The sequence below is a fragment of the Myotis lucifugus genome, unplaced genomic scaffold, assembly GCF_000147115.1.
Source record: "Myotis lucifugus unplaced genomic scaffold, Myoluc2.0 scaffold_386, whole genome shotgun sequence".
Classification (NCBI taxonomy): domain Eukaryota; kingdom Metazoa; phylum Chordata; class Mammalia; order Chiroptera; family Vespertilionidae; genus Myotis; species Myotis lucifugus.
In genome coordinates, this window is record NW_005871434.1 from 50,098 (window position 1) to 68,602 (window position 18,505).

The following is an 18,505-nucleotide window of genomic DNA, read 5'->3' on the forward strand; positions in this document are numbered from 1 at the left end:
GAGGTTAGGGGTGAGCTGAAGGGGGTCAATGGGGGGAAAAAGGGGACATATGTAATACTTTCAACAATAAAGAATTATTAATAAAATAAGTTCCTTTTAGACAGCATATAGTTGTCACATTTTTACCCATTCTGTCAGTCTCTGCTTTAAACTTATTTGGAGAGTTTAATCCTTTTACGTTTAAAGTAATTATGATAAGGAAAAACTTATTTCTTACTACTTGTTTTAAAGGAATGTCTTATACCTTTATTGTTTTTCAATTTGTGCACTACCACCTTCTCTTGTGTTTACTTGATTTTTAAAAAAATAAATGTTTTTATTGATTTTAGAGAGAGGAAGGGAGAGGGATAGAGAGATAGAAACATCGATGAGAGAGAAACATCTATGGGCTGCCTCTTGCACATCCCCTACTAGGGATTGAGCTTGCAACCTGTGCATGTGCCCTGACCGGGAATCGAACCAGCAACCTCTTGGTTCATGGGTCGATGCTCAACTACTGAGCCACACTGGCCGGGCCGTTTGATTTTTTAGTGTACTATTTGATCCCCTTATTGTTTCCTTTTCTGTATATTTTTAGTTATTTTCTTACTGGTTACCTGGGGATTACAGTTAATATCTTCAATTTGTAACAATCTAGTTTGAATTAATACCTACTTAACTTCAATAGTATATAAACTCTGCTCATATACAGCTTCATTCCTTCTTCTTTGTGTTATCACAAATTACATCTTTATATGTTGTATTACCATTAAAATAGCTTTATAATTATTGTCCCATGCCTTGTCTTTTCAATCATATAGGGAAAAAAGAGGAGTTACAAACCAACAATACAATAATACTGTCTTTTATACTTACTTATATAGTTACCTTTACCAGTGTTCTTTATTTCTTCATATGGCTTTGAGTTGCTATCTAGTATCCTTTCATTTATCCTAAAAAAAGAAAGACACCTTTTAGCATTTCTTGTAGGGCAGGTCTACTAGCCACAAACTCTCTTAACTTTTGTTTATCTGAGAATATCTAAGCTTCATTTTTGCACATCTGTTTTACCAGATACAGAACTCCTGGTTGACTGTTTTATTTCTTTCAGCACTTTAAATATCATTCACTGTTTGCTGGCCTCCATGATATCTGATAAAAAAAATTGGCTGTTAATCTTTTTGGAGATCTCTTGTTTGTGATGAGTTACTTCTCTCTTGCTGCTTTTAAGACTGTCTTTATCTTACAATCTGATTATAATGTTTCTTTGAGTTATCCTGCTTAGAGTTTGTTGAGCTTCTTGGATGTATAGACCCATGACTGTTATCTGGGAAGTTTTGAGCTATTATTTTTTCAAATAGTCTTTCTCTTTGCCTCTTATTCCTCTGGGACTCCCATTACCTGTATGTTTTACACTTGATAGTATCCCAAAGGAGTCTCATGTTCTGGCATGTATCTTCATTGTTTTTCTTTTGACTTCTCAAATTGGATAATTTTAATTGACTTTACTGCAAGGTAAGCATATTTGAAATTGGCTAGTGTGAATAATTTTAGCAGGCTCTGGGGCACAGGTGCTGTCCCTAATTGCCTGATACCTGGCCCTGGGGTGATTAGGGCAAGGGGATATTGCCTCCTGGAGTGTGAGAGCCTAATAAAGAAGGTGGTTGGAGTGTGAGTTCTAGAGTGTGAGCTCTGGATTGGTTGTTTGAAAAGCCCACTCCCAGGAGAGTCATTTGCTATCTCTAGGAATTAACTAGCCTTGTGAGGGGCAGTCAGTCCCAGATCAGCAAGGCCTCAAGATGTTGAAGAAACATAAAATACTGAAAGTAAAAAACATGATTGAGCAGCTGAGTCAAGATGGACCAACGTCAGAGTGATGGTCATGGTCTTCGATGTGGCAAGAAAGATGACAGGACAAGAAAAACAAACACGAACCTCCTGCCCTGGCTGGTGTGGCTCAGTTGATTGGAGCACTGTCCTGTATACCAAGAAGTTGCAGATTTGATCCCCAGATGGGGGCACATATGGAAGTCAACCAATTGATGTTTTCTCTCTCTCTCTCTCTCTCTCTCTCTCTCTCTCTCTCTCTAAAATCAATAAGCATATCTTCCAGTGAAGATTTAAAAAATAATAACCTCCCGTACCAACTAGTAGGGTAAAAGAAGACAACAAAGGGACCAGATGCTGCCAGCAAACTGCCACTGGTGATACCTCACATTCAGTGCTGGTTAAAATTATTTAAGTTAGAATTAAACACTATCTTCTCATGGAGGAAGAATTCATTAGAAATCAAGAACAAAAGAAGCATTTAGAAGAAAAGCAAGAGGAGGAAAGAGCAAAGATACATGATCTGAGGGGGACCCCAATGTCAGTTGGAACTTTAGAAGAGATCATTGATGACAATCACACCATACTGTCTACATCTGTGGGCTCAGAACACTACATTAACATTCTTCCATTTGTAGACAAGGATCTGCTGAAACCGGGCTGCTCTGTCCTGTTGAACCACAGGTGCCTGCCATGATAGGGGTGCTGATGGATCACACAGATCCCTTGGTCACAGTGATGAAGGTGGAAAAGGCCCTTATGATGACATTTGGTTGGACAACCAAATCCAGGAAATTAAGAAATCTGGAACTTCCTTTCACTCACCCTGAATATTATGAAGAGATGGGTTTAAATCCCCTTCGGGGATCATTCTCTATGGTCCACCTGGCACAGGCAAAACTTTATTAGCCAAAGCAGTAGCAAACCAAATCTCAGCCACTTTCTTGAGTGAGGTTGGCTCTGAACTTATTCAGAACTATGTAGGCAATGGGCCTAAACTCATTTCGAAATTGTTTCAAGTTGCTGAATGCACCATCCACTGTTGTTTATTGATGAAATTGATGCCACTGGGACAAAAAGCTATGACTCAAATTCTAGTGGTGAGAGAGAAATTCAGCATACAGTGTTGGAATAGTTGGAACTGTTGGAGAGTTGGGTGGATTTGATTTAAGGGGAGATGTAAAAGTTTTCATGGCCACAAACCAAATAGAAACTTTTGATCCAGCACTTATCAGACCAGGCCATATTGACAGGAAGATCGAGTTCCCCTGCCCAATGAAAAGAACAAGAAGCGCATCTTTTAGATCTGAACAGGCAGAATGATGCTGGCTGATGATGTAACACTGGACAACTTCATCATGGCTAAATATAACTTCTCTGGTGCTGACATCAAGGCAATCTGTACAAAAGCTGGTCTGATGGCCTTGAAAGACATAGAATAAAAGTAACAAATGAAGACTTCAAAAAAAATCTAAAGAAAATGTTCTGTATAAAAAACAAGAATCCCTGAGGGGCTCTATCTCTAGCAAACCACAGTTGCCTTCAAGGAAATGGTTGGGAGCGCTTTGACCCCTTGGAGGTTGGAGAATAAGGGTGGGGAAGTTGCCCAGAGGAACCAACGTTACTGTTGATCATTAGCAAAATATCCTGTATACTATGTACCTTTCTCAGCATGATGTGTAGAATGCCCATCATGCAGTGCTCTCTTCTCATTAAAGTGTGCTCTTTCTAAACACACACACACACACACACACACACACACACACACACACACACACACAAAATTACCAAGACACAAACATGATTAATATACTCATCAGCACTCTTCTCTCACCACGTATCTCTTTTCCCTGTTTCCACAGCCACCCCTTTTGGCAATGGATAAATGCCAAGAAGAGCTCTCAAGTCTCCCCAACCCCAAGAAACCCAGCATCTCTGATCCCTTCTTGCCTTACTTCCCGCCCCTCTTTCCCTGTCACCTCCCACTCCTGAACTCCTGCACTGGCTCCAGATTGAAACCTAACAGCGGCCCGGGTCCGTCACCTCAGCCTCCCTAGCATTCCTTCCATTACACTCTCTCCTCCATTGTTTCAGAGACACAGCCCCTTTCTGTCCTGTTCCCTCTACACACACACTTTTCATCATCTGTGAGACAAGGACATTTTTTCAAGGTTCAGTTCCTGATCCCTTTCTCTGGGATCAGGCAGAGACCACACAAAACCTCCTGTGGTATTTTAGCCACTGGTGAAAGGTTTGAAGATGCTACATATATTGTGTCCATTTGACAGTGAATTTCTGCAACAAAAAACTCATTTTCCCTTTAACGTTGGCTATAAAAACCAAAGATATCTTCTCTTGGGGGAGGGAGGTAATTGGCCCAGGGCATGTTGAATGTGGGAAGCTTCAAAGTCATCTATGTGAAGCAACAATTGGGGCTTTTTGGTCTTTATAAGCATAACTTTAAAAAATTGTTTCTCTTTCTAAGCCTAGGAAGTCTGGTCCACTCAAATCCTGACCTCCAACCTTTGTACATTGAGTCCTCCCCACCTAGTGGGAGACAGACAGCACCACTGTGCACCATAGCTCATGCCAGGAGAGGCAAATACCATCCTGACCACCTAGCAGCTCTCCCTGACTCAGAGTTTCAGAGTAGATACCTGTATGAATTCCCTGCATTTGCTGTAACAAATTACAACTTTAGTAGCTTAAAACATCACAAACTTATTATCTTACAGTCCCGGAGGGCAGAAGTCCTATAATTGAAGTATTGGCAGTGCTATCTTCCTTCTGGAGGCTCTAAGCAGTGGTTCTCAACCTTCCTAATGCCGCGACCCTTTAAAACAGTTCCTCATGTTGTGGTGACCCCCAACCATAAAATTATTTTCGTTGCTACTTCATAACTGTAATTTTGCTACTGTTATGAATTGTAATGTAAATATCTGATATGCAGGATGTATTTTCAGGGGTCGCGACCCACAGGTTGAGAACCGCTGCAAGGGGCAATCCATGTCCATGCCTTTTCCGGCTTCTAGAGGCCATCAGCATGCCTTGGCTCACAGCCTTTTTCTCCATCTTCAAAGTGAACAGTGTAACATCTTCTAACTTCTTTCTCTGACTCTGCTTCCATCCTCACATCTCCTCTAACCTGAACCCTCCTGCCTCCATCTCATAAAGACTCTTGTGATAATACTGGGCCCACCTAGATAATCCAGGAAAATATCCCTATCTCCACTGCCTTAACTTAACCACACCTGCAAGGTCATACTCCCAAGTTCTTGGGGTCAGAACATGGACATCTTGTGTGCGGGGGACATGCATTATTCAGCCTGCCACAGCACCAATGGGGCCACGTTCCTTATATGGGGACCCATGGACCACCCTTTGGGAGGAGCAATGTGTGGGCTTGGTTCTGGAAGATGGCAGGTGGGGCTTTGGGTTAGGGGACAGAAAATGAATACCTGAATGGATGTGACCTGAAGGCTATTAACCTCAGCACAAGGACCAGTGCAAGGGAAAACCTGCTCTTTCCAGGCTCGGTTCTGCAAAGTGGGGGTTCTCCCATGGGTCACTTTTGCCCCCAGGGGACACCTGGCAAAGTGTGAAGACATATTTGGCTGTCATAGCTGGGGAGGGGTGGCCAGAGATGCTGCTAAATAACCTACAATGCATAATATTGTCCTCACCACAAAGAATCCTCCTGCCCAAAGGTCAGTGGCATTGAGTGAGAAGCCCTGCTTATAGTCACTTTCTGGCTGTCTCTCCAGACCCAGAGGGACTTCCCCACTCCTTCATGGAGGGTTTCTGCTCAGTGACCTTTAGCCTTTCTGCCCCCATTCTGCCTTTCTTGGCAAAAGCTGTTTCTAGTGACCCTTGGCCTGCCTTTGTGGAGGTTGATAGCTCCTACCTCTGGAGTGTGAAGGCTGGGCCTGACATGGGCCCCATGAAGATGGACCTAAGAATAGTGTTTCCTCCCCACCATCCCTGCCCTGGGCCTGACCTGCTCTGACCTCTGTGTCCCTGTACTGGGCAGGTGAGTGAGGCAGATGGTGTGCTGACACCTGTTGAGACTGTGCCAATCACTGGGTGGGGAAAGTTTGGGGAACTCAAATTCACTGGGAAGCAGGTGGCAGGGCCCCTGACAGCAGGAGGACGTGATTGGGTTGGGGCATTCCCTTTCAGCTCATTCCCACAGTGCTCCTGTCAGTGGTGTCCCTGCAGTTAGACATGTTCTCCTTGGCCCAGGGCAGGAGTGGGGTGCCCACCTCACCCACAATGGAAGGTACCCCAGCCTGGGTGGCCTGACCCAGTGTGTGTAGTGGGGAACAGGGTAGGCTCTGTCAGGATGTGATAAATCCCAGCTAGTGTCTTCCTGCTGTTGGTCCCTGCAAGAAGGCTCTGCTGCTTGTCCATTTGGTCAGCAAACTATTGACACCTATAGGCTCCGTGCTTTGCGCTGGGGATGCAAAGATGGACAGGACCAGCTGTCCCCTCTAGGAACTCACTGCGATTGGGGAAAGCAGGGTTCATGCTGGCTGACTGTTTAACCAAGAACCAGCCCCTGTATTGGGTGTGCCTCATCTCTCAGTAGGAGCAGAACAGCTACATTTCTGGAGGAAGCAATGGGGGTAAGGGACGGAAAGAGGGCAGCAGGGATATGGGTAGAGAAAACCCTGATGCAACTCAGAGAGGAGGAGGAAGGTGAACATGTGTCCAGTGGGACTTCCCTGGGGTAAGCCCAGGAAAAACCCTGCTCCTGGGAGTGGGAGGGCTGGTTTGGGGAGATGGCCTATCCTGACTACTACAGGCTCCTGAATTTCTCCCTCACTGCCCCTGTGCTGGTTGTAGCTGCTTGGCTAGCCTCTGTGCATTTCCAGGAAGCCCCTCACTAAGTCCAAGCCCTTGGTGTATGGTACTGTCCTCCTGTTGGGGTCCAATGTCAGCCCTAAGTGCCAGAGAATGGGGTGTCCAAACCTCAGAATCCTGGCTCCTTAACCTATGGAAGGCCAGGCAGTACCCTCAGGTGGCCAGGGTCACCTGAGCTCCTCTACTCAGCCCTGCTGACACCCAGTGGGCTGCAGCAGAATCACATGTTCCCCCAGTGTTATATATGGGCTGCATTGTGTCCTCCCCAAATTTGTATGTTGAAGTCCTAAACCCCAGGACCTCAGAACATGACTGTACATTTTAGCTCGCAACTCAAAGCAAAAAATCGGCCGAGAGACGGCTCGTATCTCGAAAAACTCGTTAGTCGGGACACTCGTAAGTCAAGGCCCCACTGTATTTAGAAATTGGGCCTTTAAGAGGTAGTCAAGTTAAAATTAGGTCATTAGGGTGGGCCCTGATCCAACCTGACTGGTGTTCTTATAAAAAGGGGAAATTAGGACACACACACACACACAGAGGGAAGATCATGTGAGGACGTGGAAAAGATGGCCAAGAAAGGGGGCCATAGAAGGAACCAACCCTGCCATCATCTTGATCTTGGACTTCTCACCTCCAGAACTGTGAGACTAAATTTCTGTTGTTCATAAGTCACCCAGTCTATGCTTTGCTATGGCAGCCCTAGTGAATTCATATACCCAGGATACACCTGAGTAAGATGGCAGCACATCTGGAAGTGGGAAGGTACAAAGATGAAGGCAAACCTTTCTCCACAGCCTTCGTATTTTCTCTCCCCCATGTGGATCTGAAGCCATCACTTGAACTGTACTACTGAGGCATCCCCTTCCCTCAAACTCAAGCATCTTAAGCCACTGGGCCCTGGTTAGGTGGGGGAGTGGAAATAACACCCACAGATGCCACCACAGACAAAAGACTCCCACCAGGCTGTGTCTTCCTTCTGAGTGGTCCATGTAAACCTCCTTCCCCCTCCCACCAACCCCCCCCCCTCTCTCCCAGGCCCCCACCACCTCTTATCCAAATCCTGCTTAGTCCTTTCTCCTGCCCATTGGCCCTAAGGCTGGGCCTCCCTCAGCACTGGCTGGCCCATCTCTTCCCTTTCTCTGTCCCCCCACACCTGTCCAGCCATAGGTGGAAGACCCTCAGAGGATAGGTACAACTCTATACCCTACACTTATCTCTTAAATCATGAGCACTTTAGCATCAAGGTTCCATGCATGGATTCTGTGTTCCATTGACCCTGGCCCTTGGCCCCCTTCTGCCCCTCTTCTAGGAGTGTGTGACCTTGGGCCCACTTGATCCTTCTATAAAATGAGGCTAATAGGACCCAACTCACAGGCTCACCATGAAGATTAAACTGCATCCCCAGAGCTCAGCCTAGGGAGCTACTCTTACTCTATATGGTTAGGGGCCTCCTACTGTCATTTTTAGTGCATGAACAATTCACCAAGCCAGGTTCATCGCTGGGTGTTTGGATTGTTGCCAACCCAAGGGTACCTTATTAAAAATTGTAAGAAATGTCTTACTTTGGATAGACCTTCCCTGGGTGGTGCAGGATAATTTTCAGTGGTATAACCACAAGGTCAGACTATGAGCCCTTTCATATGCTGGCAAGTATCTTCCACAGGGTCTTTCAGATGAATATGACCCCACCCCTGAGGAAAGCTGATGTTGGGGTCCTGGCAGCACTGCAATAATCTTCACCTTGACCAGCCCCTGCCCATGGCCTCACTGTTATAACTCTGTGCAGACACTGATGTTTGTTGACTCTCTTCCCCATCCTGTGAAGTGTCTATTTCTGATCTTTACCCCTTTGGTTCTTATCAATTTGCGTGAGCTTTTAGTAGATAACAACTGACTTGTTCATCTCAGGAAATTCACAGCACATGATCAGAGTTTAGTATGCCTGGAGGCTCTGAGTAATGCTGCTGAGTGTGATTTTGGATCTTCAGTCTGGGAGGCTGGGAGGTTTGAGGGTTTTGTAATACAGGGAGTTATGGGAGTTGCCAGGATCAGGCAGAAGCTGGGAATGGGAACACCCATCCTTGGTGCTCCTATCCTAGCACATGGGGGACAAGTGAGAGGCACCTCACAGGGAGAGCTGGCAAATCTGTAGGCCTCTGGCCTGTTTCCCATGGGATGCTGGACCAGAAGCAAGGCTGGAGAATTGTCACAGTAAATTGACCACCTGCCTTCAATAAGCATGAAACCTCTATCTCATTCATAAAGAAAATATTGGGGGAACAGTGATCAGCTATACTCAGTGAAAGAAGCCAGAAACAAAGGGCCACATATTGTAAGATCCCACTTCTATAAAGCAATCAGAAGAAGCATATCCATGGAGTCAGAAAGATTCGAAATTCCCAGGGGCAAGCATGTGACCACTTATGAGCACGGGGTTTATTCTGGGGGTGATAAAATGTTCTGGAATGATGTAGTGCTGATGTTTGTACAACTTGGTAAATATACTAGAAACCACTGAATTTCTGCTTAAAATTTTTTTTGTTTGTTTGTTAATCCTCATCTGAGGATATTTTTTCCATTGTTTTTCAGAGAGAGTGTAAAGGAGGGGTGAGGAGAGAGAGAAACATTGATGTGAGAGAGACATCAATGTTGCCTCTGGCACATGCCCTGACTGGTGGTGGAGAGTGGACCTGCAGCCCAGGTATGTGCCCTTGACCTGGAATTGAACCCAAGACCCTTCAGTCCACAGGCCGACTCTAACCACTGGGCAACCAGCTAGGGCTGAATTTCTGCTTTAAAATTTTTTTTAAGCATTGCAAAAAGCCCAACAAATACATGTAAAATATTTATAGACAAAGCAGAAAAGAGAGTGTATGGCATGAAAAAGAACAGTTGGATAAAAAAACAAATCTTTAAAAAAAAAAGTGATACTGGCTACTATGAGTCACTGGTAGGAATGAGGAGGGTGACAAAGTGACAGACAACACCTGGAAGGGAAAGTGGTCACCATCCATATTGCTCTGGGACAAAAGGAGCAACCAGGCCACTCTGTGACCCTGGGAATCAGAGTTGTGAAGCCTCTTCTGATCTTTGACCCTATGGGAGATAAAATGCCCACTGCTGTTCTTGCCAGAAAGATACTGGAATCAAAGGGTAATGGGTCAGATCCAGGAAGATAATTCTGGAAAACAAAACTTGCCAAACTCGTTCAGGCCAGTGCTCCATGTTATCTCACGAGGTGGTGTTCAGGAAGCCGTGATTCTAAGACAAGAAGCAGAGCCCTTCCCGCTCTCTGGGGCATTAACCATAGGACTTTCTTTATGGGCCTATTGATACAACAGTAGTCCTGACGTGTTAGATGTTCTGCTCAGTGCCTGCTTTACTCATGTTCCCAAGGTGGTAGTGCCACATGCCTTTTGCAAACAAGCAAAACTTTGCAGAGGTTCAAGAAAGTTATTAGCACAGCAGTTCCTGGAGGGCAGCCTTGCACTGCTGTGCCCCTCCAGGGCCAGGCTTTCTGGGTCAGAAATAGGAACCATAGGTGACCCCTGCCCTGAAGGAGCCATTACTTTTATAGCTCCAATTCTGAACTAATCAGGGGCATGAATTCCAAACTGTTGCTAACCTGAAAATAAACTCAGCTGCCTAAGAAAAAATAAAGCTTCCTGGTTTTCTATATGACTGACATACTTGGCACTTGAGGTGGAATCAGACTGAAGTAGGGTCCCCAAAACACTCGAGTGCCAGAAGATTCTTTTGGCTTGTTTGGGCCTGCCCAGCTTCTGTTCTCAGAATGAGGGTTCCACTTTGATGCCTCAGCTCTGTTAGGGACTTAAACTCATTTCTTATGTCCACAAAATAAACCCACCCACATATGAAGCCCCGTAAATGGTTCAGATATCATGGCTTTCCACCACATCAGATGTCAGCATGGCTACAGTCCTTCTGGAGGCTCTAGGAGAGAATGTTTCCTTGCCTTTTCAAGCTTCTAGACTGCCTGCCATCTGTGGCTGGTGGCGCTTTCCTCCATCGTCAAAGCCAGCAATGGCATTACTGACCTCCGCTTCCATTGTCACATCTCCTTCTCTGACTCTGACCTTCCTGCCTCAGTCTTATAAAAACCCTTGTTACCACTGGCCTCATGCAGGTAATCCAGGATAATCTCCCCATCTTGATACTTAACGTATCTGATCTGCAAAGTCCTTCTGCTAAGTAAGGTAACATAATCACAGGTTCCGAGAGATTAGGACATGGACATCTTTGGGCTGCTGTTATTCTGCCCACCACAGGAGGACCAGCCTACACTTTCTGAAAAGGGCTAGTCAGTGTGGAGCTGCCCTCTTAAACTGGTCCCCACAAACTGTAACTTCCGTGGGGGCAGATACACAACTGGCATGGTCACTATTGTATCCACAGGGCCGAACACCTGTACTGGGTGTGTTGTGGGCAATTAAAAAGGATTGATGACCTAAAAGAAACAACAAGCACTCCTAGTGCTCACATCTTAGTTTCTAACACCATCTATATTATAAAAGGCCTGTGGCCCTAACGCCTTAACGACCAAAGACCAGTGCAGGTGGATGGGGCGCGAGCGGGTGGGTGAGGCCACACGATTTCGCATGCTGGGCTTCTAGTTGTCTAATAAAAGGAACCAGTCTCAAAGAAATGGCTGACTTTAAGACTGGGGAGGAAATATATGAGACGAGCCTGATATCTTATAGTACCATAGAAAAGGAAGTGCTCCAAAGAAAACAAAATGAAAAAAGCCAAAATACATAGATTGGGGGGGGGGGGTGTCAAAGGGCCACAGAAGCCAACTGGAAGAGATCCCAATGGCTAAAGTCAGAACAATTTGAGCAATAAAAGAAATAAAGTTAAAACCCAGAGTATAAAATATGCAGGAGGCCATCTACACTAATAAAAGAGAAACATGGTAATTGGCGTACGACCGCTACCCTTTTCATTGGCTAATCAGTGAGTATATGCAAATTAACTGTCAGCCAAGATGGCGGCCGGCAGCCAGGCAGCTGGAAGCGAACATGAGGCTTGCTTGCTTCAGTGAAGGAGGACTCCAACGTTCCCCGCCTGCCTTGCCGGCCTCTGAGCTGGCAGTTTGAAACTTTGTAACAAATATAGAAGCTAAACAAAACCCCAGAAACCAGCTTTCAGCCGCCGGGATCTCAGAACTGGAGTTATACATTGTTTCGATTATAGAATGCAAACAAACCAGATACCAGCTTTCAGCAGCCGAGGCCTCAGAGCTAGAGCCAGAGCTAAAGTTGGCCCAGAATAAAAAAATAAAATAAAAAAAGGAGCGGTTGGGAGCTTCAGTCAATGGCCAGCCTGAAGGCAGCCCTCAGCCCCTCACCCAGACTGGCCAGGCACCCCAGTGGGGACCCCCAGCCTGAAGGGTGTGTGACCAGCTGCAAACAGCCATCATCCCCTCATCCAGGCTGGCCAGGCACCCCAGTGGGGACCCCCACCCTGATCCAGGACACCCTTCAGGGCAAACCAGCCGGCCCCCAGGCCTCTATCCAATATAGTAAAAGGGTAATATGCCTCCCAGCACCGGGATCAGCGGAGCCGCGAGGCCTCCTGGCACTGGATCAGCGTGACAGGGGGCAGCGCCCAAACCCCCTGATTGCCCTGCGACTCTGTGTGTGACAGGGTGCGGCGTCCCAACACCTTGATCGGCCCTGCTCTGTGTGTGACAGGGTAGAGCCATAACCTCCCCATCGGCCCTGCCCTGAGTGTGACAGTGGCGGCGCCCCAACCCCCTGATCGGCCCTGCTCTGTGGGTGATAGAGGGCAGCACCCCAACACCCCCCCCCACGGGCCCTGCTCTGTGTGTGATGGGGTAGAGCCATAACCTCCCCATCGGCCCTGCCCTGAGTGTGACAGTGGCGGCGCCCCAACCCCCTGATCGGCCCTGCTCTGTGGGTGATAGAGGGCGGCGCCCCAACCCCCTGATCCGCCCTGCTCTGTGTGTGACAGGGGGCGGTGCCCTAACTCCCCTATCGGCCCTACTCTGTGAGTGACAGGGGGGAGCTCCTCAACCCCCTGATCGCCCCTCCTCTGTGCGTGACAGGGGGGAGCTCCCCAACCCCCTGATGGGTCCATGCTCTGTGCGTGACAGGGGGTGGCGCCGCAACCTCCCCATCGCCCTGCTCTGTGAGTGACGGGGGCGGTGCCCCAACCCCCCAATCGGCCCTACCCTGAGCGTGACTGAGGGTGGCATTGCAACCTCCCAATCCTCCCTGCTCTGTGCATGACGGGGCGGTGCACAAACTCCCCAATCAGCCCTGCTCTGAGTCCGACCAGGGGCTGCACCTAGGAATTGGGCCTGCCCTCTGCCACCCAGGAGCAGGCCTAAGCCAGCAGGTCGTTATCTCCTGAGGGGTCCCAGACTGCGAGAGGGCACAGGCCGGGCTGAGGGACCGCCCCCCTTCCCCCCCGAGTGCACAAATTTTTGTGCCCCGGGCCTCTAGTAGAGATATAATTAAATGACTAGATAAACTTATAAATGGGGAAGAAAAGAGAAATCTCCCATGCAGAATTCTAAATAATTTAAGTAGTTTTCCATCCTTAAGGAGGAGGAATATAACTCTCTGCTCTTCAAATGTGGGCACATAGTGACTTCCTTCCAAAGTATGGCGGAGGGGGGGGTGGTGGGGGGGGGAGGAGGTTGCAATGAAGCCTGACAGATACTTCGCCAGCCAGGTGTTCAAGGCCAACATCAACAGGCATAGATAATGTGCCCTTGACAGGATGTGATGGGATGACCACTTTACCTCTGTGGTCTTCCTCCCCTAAACCCATCATCCCAGTCTTATCATGAGGAAAACATCAGACAAATTCCAATAGAGGGACATCCTACAAAATATCTGACCAGTTCTCAAAACCGCCAAGGTCATCAAAAACACGGAAAGTCTGAGAATCTGCCACAACCAAGAGAAGCCTAAAGAGACAGGACAGCCCTAGCCGGTCCAGTCAAGGGCACAGACCTTGGTTGCTGGCTCCTCTCCAGCCCAGGCCCTGGTCAGGGTTCGTGCAGGAGGCAACCAATCAATGTGGTTCTCTCACATCAATGTTTCTCTCTTTCTCTCTCTCTCTCTCTCCCACCCTCCCTAAAAATCAATGGAAAAATATCCTTGGGTGATACAAAAGAGAGAAGGGGGCAGGGAGAAGAGATCAACCAAAGAACTTATATGCATACTAGAGGCCCAGTGCACAAATTCGTGCATGGGTGGGGTCCAGCCGGTGGCCCCAATCAGGCAGGGTGGGCCAGGGGGAGGGGACACAGGAGGTTGGCTGGCCAGCCCCGCCCCCAATTGGGGTGATGAACTCCTTTAGCTTTTTCTTGTCTGTGAAGCTCTTTATGTGGCCTTCAATTCTAAATGAGCTTTGCTGGGTAGAGAAGGGCGTGGCAAGAAATATTCAAAGTGCCAAAGCGCAAGGACCCGCAACCAGGGTGACCTTCCTTTTGAAAGGACACGGCTTCTCTGGGGGTGAGGGTTCGGTCTCCATGAAACCTGGGTCAGTCTTTTTATTGGGCAAGTGTAATCGCTGAGTCCTATTTGAGAGTCGCCAAAGCTGAGAGCGTGATCTCAGAACAGTTAAAAACACGTTTGTGAGGGGATGCCATGGGTTCTCTCTCATCAAAAAGCCCACATGTGTCTGTGCTATACTAACAGGGTTACTTTAACACTGAAGCCTCCATCCGTAAGCCCACCCACCTCCAGGAGCTGGTGGGAGGTTGAAAGTGGCCGAGTGGTGCCAGGCGACCTAGCAGGTGTCAGTGGAGGATTTGACAGCTTCGGCAGGGGCTTCAGAGCTTGTTGCTATTTTGTTTTATTTTTTATCTCCTTTTCCCTTTAAACCTCTCCAGACTGTGTGCGTTTGAGAGAGGAGCAGCCTTTGCAGCCTCCTTGGCGGAGAGCACACCTTCGATCTGGGTTCACACGCAGCCGGACAGAGTCCTGTTTAGAAACAAGTATGAGTCTTGCATTATTTGTGCTATTACCGATAAAGAGGTGTTTAGATTCTGGCACGTAAATATGTTTCCTGCTTATCCATAAGGGTAAGAGGCCGAGCGCAGCCACAGGCACAGCTACAGTTCTTCACTCACTCACAGGCCTCCATCCAAGGGCAACGATGCAGGTGCTTTGCACACAGAGGGGGCTGGGGAGCAGAGTCGGGCAGCAAACGCAGAACACGGCCATCTGCAGCCTTGCTTTTCCCAGACCTTCTGTCTTAGCCCCGATGGGCCACTCTGGGTATGTAGTGTCTTATTCTTGAGGCAGATTCAGGCATCTGCGGGACATGATGTTTATCACACACTGTTTCTCCGTGTGGGTGGTCAGCACGGGGGTCCTGAATCAGGCTACCTCAGCATTGTGGTGGTGCGGGGGGGGGGGGACAGCATGAAGGTGTGAACACAATCCATGCAGACTCCTCACTGAGTGCCTTCCGTATACCTTCTGTATACCTGGTGGGCGTCTCCCCTCAGAAGGGGTGCCAATAGCTCAATTGCGTGTTCCCTGTGCCCACGACCAGCAGGTGGGGGGGGGTGAGGCCAGCAGACGGGAGGGGCTGCGGGAGATTGGGGGGTGCCAATCGGGGCTGGATCAGACTGGTTGGCTGCTGCAGTGCACGTCATGGCCACCAGTAGTTCCAGTTGTTCTGGTCGTTCCATCTTAATGGTCGCTGGGCTTTTATATATAGAGACTAGAGACCCGGTGCATGAAATTCCTGCACTGGGAGGGGGGTCCCTCAGTCTGGCCTGCGCCCTCTAACAGTCCGGGACCCCTTGCTCCTTACTGCCCACCTGCTCACTGCTCCTTAGCGCTGCCGCAGAGGCGGGAGAAGCTCCTGCCACCGCTGCTGCGCTCACCAGCCGTGAGCCCCGCTTCTGGCTGAGCAGCGCTCCCCCTGTGGGAGTGCACTGACTACCAGGGGGCAGCTCCTGCATTGAGTGTCTGCCCCCTGGTGGTCAGTGTGCATCATAGCAATTGGTCGTTCTGTCATAATGGTTGCTTAGGCTTTTATTGTATACTAGTACTCTTTGGCCCCTTGAATGTGGCTCTTCCTAAGCCTTAGGAGTACCCTAATTAAGTTAATAACAATGTACCTACCTATATAGTTTAAGTTTAAAAAATTTGGCTCTCGAAATTTCAATCGTTGTACTGTTGATATTTGGCTCTGTTGACTAATGAGTTTGCCGACCACTGTACTAGTAGATATGCATAACCCATGGACACAGACAATAGTAGGGTAAAGGCCTGGGGAGGGGATGGGAATGGGGAAGAAGGGGGGGTCAATGGGGGAAAATGGGACATCTATAATACTTTAATAAAGATAAAATTTTTAAAAATTCTCATCACAAGAACAAAAAAATTATAACTAGGTATGGTGATGGATGTTAGTATGTTAGTTAAATTCATTGTGGTGACTATTTTGCAATATATAGATATATCAAATCATTATGTTGCACAGCTGAAACTAATATAATGTTATATATCAAGTATTTTTTAAAAAAAGAGAAAGATGGGGGAGGGGGAGAATAACTAAATGTAATATGATATCCTGGATGGGATTCTGGAAGAGAAAAAGAACATTATGTAAAAACAAAGGAAATTAAATTAACTATGAACTTTGGTTGATAATGCTGTATCAATTTTGGTTCATTAGTTATAACAAATGTATCATACTAATAAGAGATATAACTAATAGGGGAAACTGGGTGTGGGGAAAATGGTAGCTCTGTACTTTCTTCGTAATAGTTCCATAAATCTAAAACTGTTCTAAAAGATAGTTTATTAATGCCAACAATAAAGTATAGATGAATAAATGAAGGACTTCATTCTTCATGGTGACAATGATCATTGCTCCCTTCTCACAGAGATGTTTCAAGAATTACACGGGAGAACCTGCAAAAGCATTTAGCACACAGTACATGCTCAATTCAGAGCACTTGCCACCATTCTCATAAATCTATGTCATCTGCTATGGAAGCCATTGGCCCTATTGTGATTATTTAAATTTCAATAAGTAAAAATTAAATATATTAAAAATTCAGTTCTTTAGTGTAACCAGCTACATGTCAAATGCCCAAAAACCACATGGAGCTAGTAGCTACTAAATTCGTGCTGATAAAACACATGCCCATCAGCATAGAAAGTTCTACTGGACCAACACTGCACTAAACAATGAATACCATAGTTCTTTGTTCAGTCTTTTCAACTCCTTCCAGTCCTTGTGCAAATGCCATCTTCTCAACCATCCTGACCACTATCTTTCAAATTGCTACCCCCACATTTCCCCTGCCCTTCCCCAATTTATTTTTCTCTTTACCACTTTTCACCACTTGATGTGGAACCCCCTTGATTTCTTTTCTGCGTCCCCTATATAGCACTGCAAGGTCAAACACAGTAGCACTGGCAACATGTGGCTGTTGAGGCCTTGAAATGTAGCCAATCCAACTGTAAATGGGCTGTGAGTGTTCAAAGAATGTGTGAAGGAAAAAAAAAAGTAAAAGATCTCATAACCTTTTTTTTTTAATCCTTACCTGAAAATATTTTTTCCATTAATTTTTAGAGAGAGAAGGGAAGGAAAGAAAGAGGGAGAGAAAGAGAAATATCAATGCGAGAGAAGACACATCAATTGGTGGCCTCCTGCATGCGCCCCGACTGAGGTGGGGGATGAACTTGCAACCCCAGGTACGTGCCCTTGACCAGGAATCGAACCCCCGATCCTTTGGTGGGCAGGCTGACGCTCTAACCACTGAACCTCAGTGGCCAGGCATCATAACTTTTTATATTGGTTACACGTTAAAATAACATTTTGGACATAAATTGGGTTAAATAAAACACATTATTAAAATTAACATCACTTATTTCATTTTACTTTTTCCCTTTAACATGGCTACTAGAAAATTTAAATTATGCATGTGGCCAACATTTGTAACTTGCTTACATTTATTTCTACTGGAAAGTGCTGATCTAAAATATGAGCCCAGTAAGGGCAGATATTTTTGTCTATTCAGTGCCTGGCATATAGTAAATGCTCAATAACATTTTAATGAATGAATGTTGGGCTGAGCTTCTGGGAACCCAAGAGCTATAATAGTCAACACTGTTGAAATGCTGACACGTCCATGTCCCGCCTCCACACCACACCAGATAAGGAAACTGAGGCCCATCGAGATGATGACATCAGGCCTTGTCCAACCGCGCGTAGTGCGGAAACGTCAGGGTCAGGATTCGAACACGGGTTCTGTCCCCATAGCCCAGACGCGCTGACCGTTCCTACCTCATAGGGCGGTGGACGCCGGGGACATGACAGACAGGGGCGGGCACACAACATGCGCTCCACATGGTGCGTGGCTCTTCCACCACCGCCTTCAGTTGGCCTCCGTGATCCGGACACCACCTGGACCATACCGCAGCCATCGCTGGCCACCCGGGTCTCACCTGCCATCTAGCCCTTCGTAGGCAGCGCCAGACGGAAATCCCTCCTCCACCGCGCGCCTCAGGACGCCGCGACAGCCACGCTGGCCAATGAGAAGCGCGCCGTGGCGAACGCCGGCCAATGGGTGCGCGCGCCGAGGGGGCGTGTCCGGGCCGCGGGCCGGAGCGAGTCGTGCGCGCCGAGGAGGAGCTGCCGCCGCCTCCGTCGCCGTAGCCGCTGCCGGTGCCGCCACCACCGCTAGCGAGGCCGAGCGGAGCCGTTAGCGCCGCGCCGCCGCCCCTCGCCCACCTCGGAGCAGCCCTGGGCCCGCCCGCCCGTGGTCCAGGTGAGGCTGGGGCCTTCGGTGGTGCTGGACTAGGTATGACTT

The 18,505-nt window shown here is 47.5% G+C and overlaps 1 protein-coding gene and 2 pseudogenes across 1 annotated transcript in view; 2 read left to right on the forward strand and 1 right to left on the reverse strand.

Annotated features, from left to right (window-relative positions):
• LOC102426752 overlaps positions 1 to 18,180 on the reverse strand; it is a 28,441-nt pseudogene extending 10,261 nt beyond the window's left edge.
• On the forward strand, positions 1,837 to 3,332 carry LOC102426124 (annotated as a pseudogene).
• A 126-nt stretch (positions 18,181 to 18,306) lies between the features above and the next one.
• ELAVL1 (ELAV like RNA binding protein 1) overlaps positions 18,307 to 18,505 on the forward strand; it is a 41,451-nt gene continuing 41,252 nt past the window's right edge. The window contains exon 1 of the mRNA XM_006101878.3: positions 18,307 to 18,463. The gene's annotated coding sequence lies outside the window, so the exon portion shown is untranslated. The remainder of the gene's footprint in view (positions 18,464 to 18,505) is intronic.